The 6,725-nt window shown below is 38.0% G+C and overlaps 1 pseudogene; it reads left to right on the top strand.

Annotated features, from left to right (window-relative positions):
* The first annotated feature begins 271 nt into the window (after positions 1-271).
* Positions 272-6,084, top strand: LOC108284030 (annotated as a pseudogene).
* The last annotated feature ends 641 nt before the right edge of the window (positions 6,085-6,725 follow it).

The following is a 6,725-nucleotide window of genomic DNA, read 5'->3' as shown; positions in this document are numbered from 1 at the left end:
TACTCAAGATAGTATTGGAATTCCTAGGCAGAGCAATCAGGCAAGAAAAAGAAAGGAAGGGCATCCAAATAGGAAGAGAGGAAGTCAATCTATCTTTGTTTCCAGAGGACATGATTCTATATCTAGAAAACCCCATAGTCCCAGTCCAAAAGCTCCTTCAGCTAATAAACAACTTTAGTAAAGTTTCAGGACACAAAGTCAAAATACAAAAATCAGTAGCAGTGGACACTGCCAAAGAAGCATCGATAAGGCCTCTCATCTCCCTGCCATCATGTCTAAGTCTCCTAAAGAGCCTGAACAGCTGAGGAAGCTCTTCATTGGAGGGCTGAGCTTTGAAACAACTAATGAGAGTCTGAGGAGCCATTTTGAGCAATGGGAAACGCTCACAGACTGTGTGGTAATGAGAGATCTAAACGCCAAGGCTCCAGGGGCTTTGGGTTTGTCACATATGCCACTGTGGAGGAGGTAGATGCAGCCATGAATGCAAGGCCACACAAGGTGGATGGAAGAGTTGTGGAACCAAAGGGAGCTGTCTCAAGAGAAGATTCTCAAAGACCAGGTGCCCACTTAACTGTGATAAAGATATTTATCGGTGGCATTAAAGAAGTCACTGAAGAACATCACCTAAGAGATTATTTTGAACAGTATGGAAAAATTGAAGTGATTGAAATCATGACTGACTGAGGCAGTGGCAAGAAAAGGGGCTTTGACTTTATAGCCTGTGATGACCATGACTCCGTGGATAAGATTGTCATTCAGAAATACCTACTGTGAATGGCCACACTGTGAAGTTAGGAAAGCCCTGTCAAAGCAAGAGATGGCGAGTGCTTCATCAGCCAAAGAGATCTACTTGGTTCTAGAAACTTTGGTGGTGGTCATGAAGGTGTCTTTATAATAGAACGATTTATAATCCTTTGGGTATATACCCCGTAATGAGATTGCTGGGTCAAATGGAATTTCTATCTCTAAGTCATTGAGGAAGTGCCACACTGTCTTCCACAATGGTTGAACTAGTTTACACTCCAACCAACAATGTAAAAGTGTTCCTAATTCTCCACATTATCTCCAGCATCTGTTATCTCCAGATTTTTTAATGATCATCATTCTAACTGGCATGAGGTGGTATCTCAATGTGGTTTTGATTTGCATTTCTCTAATGACCAGTGATGATGAGCATTTTTTCATAGGTTTGTTGCCTCATGTATGTCTTCTTTTGAAAAGTTTCTGTTCATATTCTTTGCCTTTTGGATGGGTTTTTTTCTTGTAAGTCAAAAGTATATTTTAAAAAGCTCAATATCAGTGATCATTTAAGTAATGCAAATCAAAACCACAATAAGATAACATCTCACACCAGTCAAAATGGCTGTTATTAAAAAGTTAAAAAAAATAACAGATACTGGCAAGGTTGCAATGAAAAGGGAACCCTTACACACTGTTGGTGGCAGTGTAAATTAATTCAACCATTGCGGAAAGCAGTATGGCAATTCCTCAAAGAGCTAAAAGCACTACTACCATTAGACAGAGAAATCCCATTACTGGGTATATACCCAGAGGAATATAGAGCATTCTACCCTAAAGACACATGCATGTGAATATTCACTTCAGCACTGTTCACAATAGCAAAGACATGGTCTCAATCTAAATGCCCATCAATGACAGACTGAATAAAGAAAATGTGGTAGATATACACCATGGAATATTATGTAGCCATAAAAAAGAATAAGATAACGTCTTTTGCAGGAACATGGATGGAGCTGGAGGCTATCACCCTTAGGAAATTAACACAGGAACAGAAAACCAAATACCATGTATTCTCACTTATAAGTGGGAGCTAAATGATAAGAACTTACGAACACAAAGAGGGAAACAACAGACATAGGGGTCTACTTGAGGGTGGACGGTGGGAGGAGGAAGAGGAGAAGAAAAGATAACTATTGGGTACTGAGTTTAATACCTGGGTGGTGTAATAATATGCACAATAAACCCATGTGACATGTGTTTATCTATGTAACAAACCTTCACATGTACCCCAGAACCTGAAATAAAAAACAAAAATGAAATAAAATCTTGTTATAACATAACTAAATAGAAACTTTAGTAATATCACAAAAACATATGATGAAGCACTAGACACAATCTCACTGAAGTCAAAGACAAAAGCTATATTACCTCTACTATTATTTATTATGGTTCTGGAAGTCTTAGCCAAGGTAAGTAAAAAAGACGAAGAAATTGCATTAGTAAACTGCATAGGACAATTTATTATTGTTTTCAGATTAGAAACCTCTATACCTAGATAATCGAAGAGAATCAATTGAAAAGCTATGGTCAGGATAAAAATAAAACAATAAAACAAAGGAAACAATATTTAGAAAAAACTCAATAGGCAATGCTCAGGACCTAATAATAATAAGGAATATTTTTTGAGCAGACATTAAGTACTTTGAATGAAACTTCTCATTTTCTTATTACAACTCTCTGAGGCAGGTGTTACTGTTATTTCTATTTTTCCTGTGACAAAATGGAGGTACAAAGTGTTTATGCAACTTGCTCAAGGTCTCATAAACGTGAGTCTATGCTCTTAATCAGTATAATATACTTCTTCCTGGACAATCTAAACCTCACTGAGGAACATTTTTATAAATTGGGGAAAAAACTTCTGCCATAAAACCATAGTTCCTCTTGGGTCAGAAGATGCAATATTTCAAAGATACCAATTCTCCTTATCTAATTAATAAATTCAATGCAATCTCAATCATAATATATGTGCATTTTTTAAAGCTAAGTAAACTTGTTCTTATATTACCAGAAACATTAAAGAAAACAATAAGTAATAAAGTGATGAGGGAGGAATGATGTCATATATTAACATAAATATTAATTTAAATAATTATATGTTGACATCTAAGTAAACAGACACATTATTCAACCAATGTGAAGAGCCTAGAAACTCAAATATAAATAAAAATTTAATTTATGGCATAGTTGATATTTTAGATCAATGGAAAAATATATTCCATAAATTGTGTTTGGACAAATAAACTGTGTTCTTACTCCACTGCTTGAACCCAAAGAACTTCTAAATGAACTGAAGATTTAAAAGTAAAAAATGAAAACTATAAAAGTACTAGAAGAAAAGTGAGAAAAGTTTTTAAAAATGCAATTTTATCATGTGTGTGTGTATACAGGGGAGAGAGCTTTCTTAGCAAATGTAAAGCCTAAAAACCATGAAAGAATAGATTAATAAATGTGTTTACACATACATGTAAAAATAAAAAAAAAGACATTTCAAGCAGAAAATACATTTGGAAATATATGACAGAAAGACAGCTTATTTCCTTAATCTACCAAGAACTTTTCAAACCAATAAGAAAAAAGTGAACAGCTCAAATTCAACTGGATAAAGAAAAAATGTTTCTATTGTATAATTTTTTGTATTTTAAAATTACATACATGTAAAACTTTTGAACAAAAAAGTAGGACATCATTACCCTATGATAAGCCACCTCCATATATATCTTATCAGATCTTTCTTATGACTTTATTTTTCACAAAAATATTATAAAATATTATATTTTATAATAATCCATGTGTCATCTACTGTCATAAAATCTTTGGATGTCATAAAATTTTCTTCTATGACATAATTGATGACAAAACAATTTTTCATGTTGTGTTGTATATATTTATTCCCAGCTTTTTGTTACTGTGAATATTCTCTAAGTAAAATCTTTGTGTATATCCTTAGTTTTTTCATCAAATACATTCCCTGAAATAGAATTGCTAAAGTTAAAGGATATATGCACTTTAAAGTCTTTTACCAATATTTTTGGACATTCCTAGGTTGTTCTAATTTACACATTCTCAAACAGTATTTGGGAGTGGCTGTTTCATTGAATTCTTGTCAATATTGAGTATTGCATCTTAGGAAATTTTGACTAGACCACTTGAAAAGGAATCCTATCATTATTTTAATATTACATAAATGATTACAATTGAGATTGAATTTTAATATATATGCATATTGGTCATTTTTTTCCTTTGTGAATTTAGGCATCTATTTAGAAGAAATTAATGCTGTATCTATTTGGCTAAAATAGCTATCTGGACTAGAAACAAATGCACTGATTGATAATTTTGCTTTCCATAATCACTAAATATTCTTGCAATCAGTTTAACAACAGTGCCACAAATAGTATCTTGACTAACCTCTTAAATAGCTGCTTTTGTCAGGGAACCCACATATGCATATTCACCAGGCAGCCAAACCAGAAGGAAAGCCTGATGAGTTATCACAAAATTTGGATGGTTCTCCAGTGTTCATGCACAGTAGAGTTTTTACAATTGCTTCCTTGCTTCCTCTACCTTTTTTTTCTTATAATTTCTTTACATAAGAAACCCAATAATTTAGAACTCTCCCTTCAACCGGATTGGTTTCATTTCCAACAGTCAAGGGAAGACACAAACAGCTCGGTGTTACATTGTCAATTAAACCAAGGTGGAGGAGGGGAGGGTGGGCTCAGTGATAAATGAGCAGTCATTTCAATGTTTTCCTTCCAGCCGAAATCAGAGCCAGATTACACTTTATCTCGCCCTGACTTTTAGCAAGATAGATAGCCACACAAAATTTTCAGGTTCAAATAGTCTCCATCAAAAGAGCTAAAACCCTCATCTTCTGGCCACATTGAACTTTCATCTTTTTAACTCAAAGGATCCGATTGCTTTTACTGAATAAGAAACGATTTTATTTAACTCATTCTCCCAGTCTTAGGTCTTTAACCAAAATAAAGGCAAACAATTAAACAAATTAACCTCACTGCTTGATACACATCTTTTTAGATATTGTCCAAAAAGCGCTGTTTCAGATCCTGAAAGCCAAGTGATTAAGTTTACTTATTATCAGCAAGAAAATCCTTGCCCGGAATTACGTATTTTAGGTATCTAAGGCTGCATATTCTGATAAAACAGCGTTGGCCATAAAGCTGGGGCAGCAATAAATTACATTAAAAGTAGTAGGCTTCTAGACAAATAATTCCTTTTGATTGCATTGCAGTTAGAAATTTACCTATTTATGTTTGTGCATAGATATTTAATACAAATATCTTTGCTTTTAAATGATGTTAATGTCGCACGTAATATACTAACGACAGAAATAAAGTTCAGAAATACAGAACGAATGAATTTAACAGTGGTTTGTTCTTTTCACGTTATGTGTATGAGTTGTAGGAGCAAGGCTTGCAGGGTTTTTGAGCAGATCTAATGCAGAGTCGCTGATACCAAGGGTTATCTTCTTTTAAGAACCAGTATATTATAATCTCATTTCATATTAAGTGGAATTAAATTTCACGTTCTAATCACTTGTCAGTGCTTAAAAAAAAAAAAAAAAAAGACTTTTAAACGACCTCTCAGACATATGACCCGGATGCTGCCAGACCAAACGACTTTTATTCAGGTGGACCCTTGTGGGTACTGGGCCACCTGCCGGGCAATAGGGCAGGATCTCAGATTTGGTGACGGTCCCGGAAGCTGGGGAGAAGGTGCTGCTGGAGAATGAGCGGAAATCTTCCTTGGAGGCCTGGAGGCAGCAGCCAGAACCCCTCAAGCCGGGAGAGGGCACCCTGGCTGGCTGGGGCCGGCCGCGCTGCAGTCGCGCATCCGCAGGTGAAATTGCACTCCCGCGGGGCATGCGCGCCCCCTGGGGCCGGGAGCAGGTGGGAGTATCGTACCTTCCGCCCAGCACAGCCTGAGGTCAGAGTACTGTCCCCTCTTGCACTGCCCAATTTGTCAAGGTCCGGTATCGAATAAATAGCTGTCTCCCCAGACCTTTATAGTGACTAATCCAAATAAATCGCAGTCACTTTTACTGTGCGCTTCAGCAGGCAGCGGGCTTTAACGGCTCTGCCTCCTAGACCTCCGGGGAAGACTCGCCGCGGCCTCTGCGCGATCGTCAGCTCCCCTGGCTGGTCTCAGAGCCTCTGCCTCCCCTCCGGGTTTCGAGGGGTCACTAGGAGCGGTCGCAGCCCATTCCCTGCACGTTGGCACTATCTGCTGACTGGAGTTGCCCTCTGGGGTCCCCAGGGTTAAAAGCGAGGGTAAAGCCTCCCATCTTCCACATGCGCCTGTCTAATGTGGGCTTTCCTCTGAGATCTTGTTTACTCCCTACCTTTCCACCCTCTTCCCCTGCTCCTCTAAACCTCGGAAATTCGAATTATCTTCCCCATTCCACTTAAATCCCTTTGGCCAATCAATCCGGATCTTACCGACTTCCTCTGGGATCTCTAAAGCTTTGATCCCCAGACTTACAGCTCCATATTATGCACTCCCATCCTTCCCCTCTGGGATGCCTCTAGATGCCTACTCAAAATACCTGCTGGCGCCAGAGGAAATTCATATGTAACAGATACCCAGCGAGTGTGAAACCAGCACTCTGCTTCCAGGGTCGTTTTCCTCCTCACCTTCCCCATCAAATGGTCTATTAGCGAGTGCTAACACTAGGCATTATTGTGAATACTGAGTGCGGGACTGGAAGGTATGGAACCACTTTAATAGAGCCGATGATTGCTAACTTACACGTGGCATCGCGCACTCCGTCCTCCCCTACTCGCTGCTACCCTGGGTGCCCGACGTTTGTAAAATTAATATGAGCCCCAGGATTGGTCCACAGGTAGCTTTTGTAAAGGAGTCCAGGATGACTTCAAGCAAACTTCAAGATATCTAAAATAAAA

This window comes from Cebus imitator, unplaced genomic scaffold (assembly GCF_001604975.1).
Source record: "Cebus imitator isolate Cc_AM_T3 unplaced genomic scaffold, Cebus_imitator-1.0 Scaffold267, whole genome shotgun sequence".
NCBI classification, from domain to species: Eukaryota; Metazoa; Chordata; class Mammalia; order Primates; family Cebidae; genus Cebus; species Cebus imitator.
This window is presented reverse-complemented; position numbering and strand designations above follow the sequence as displayed.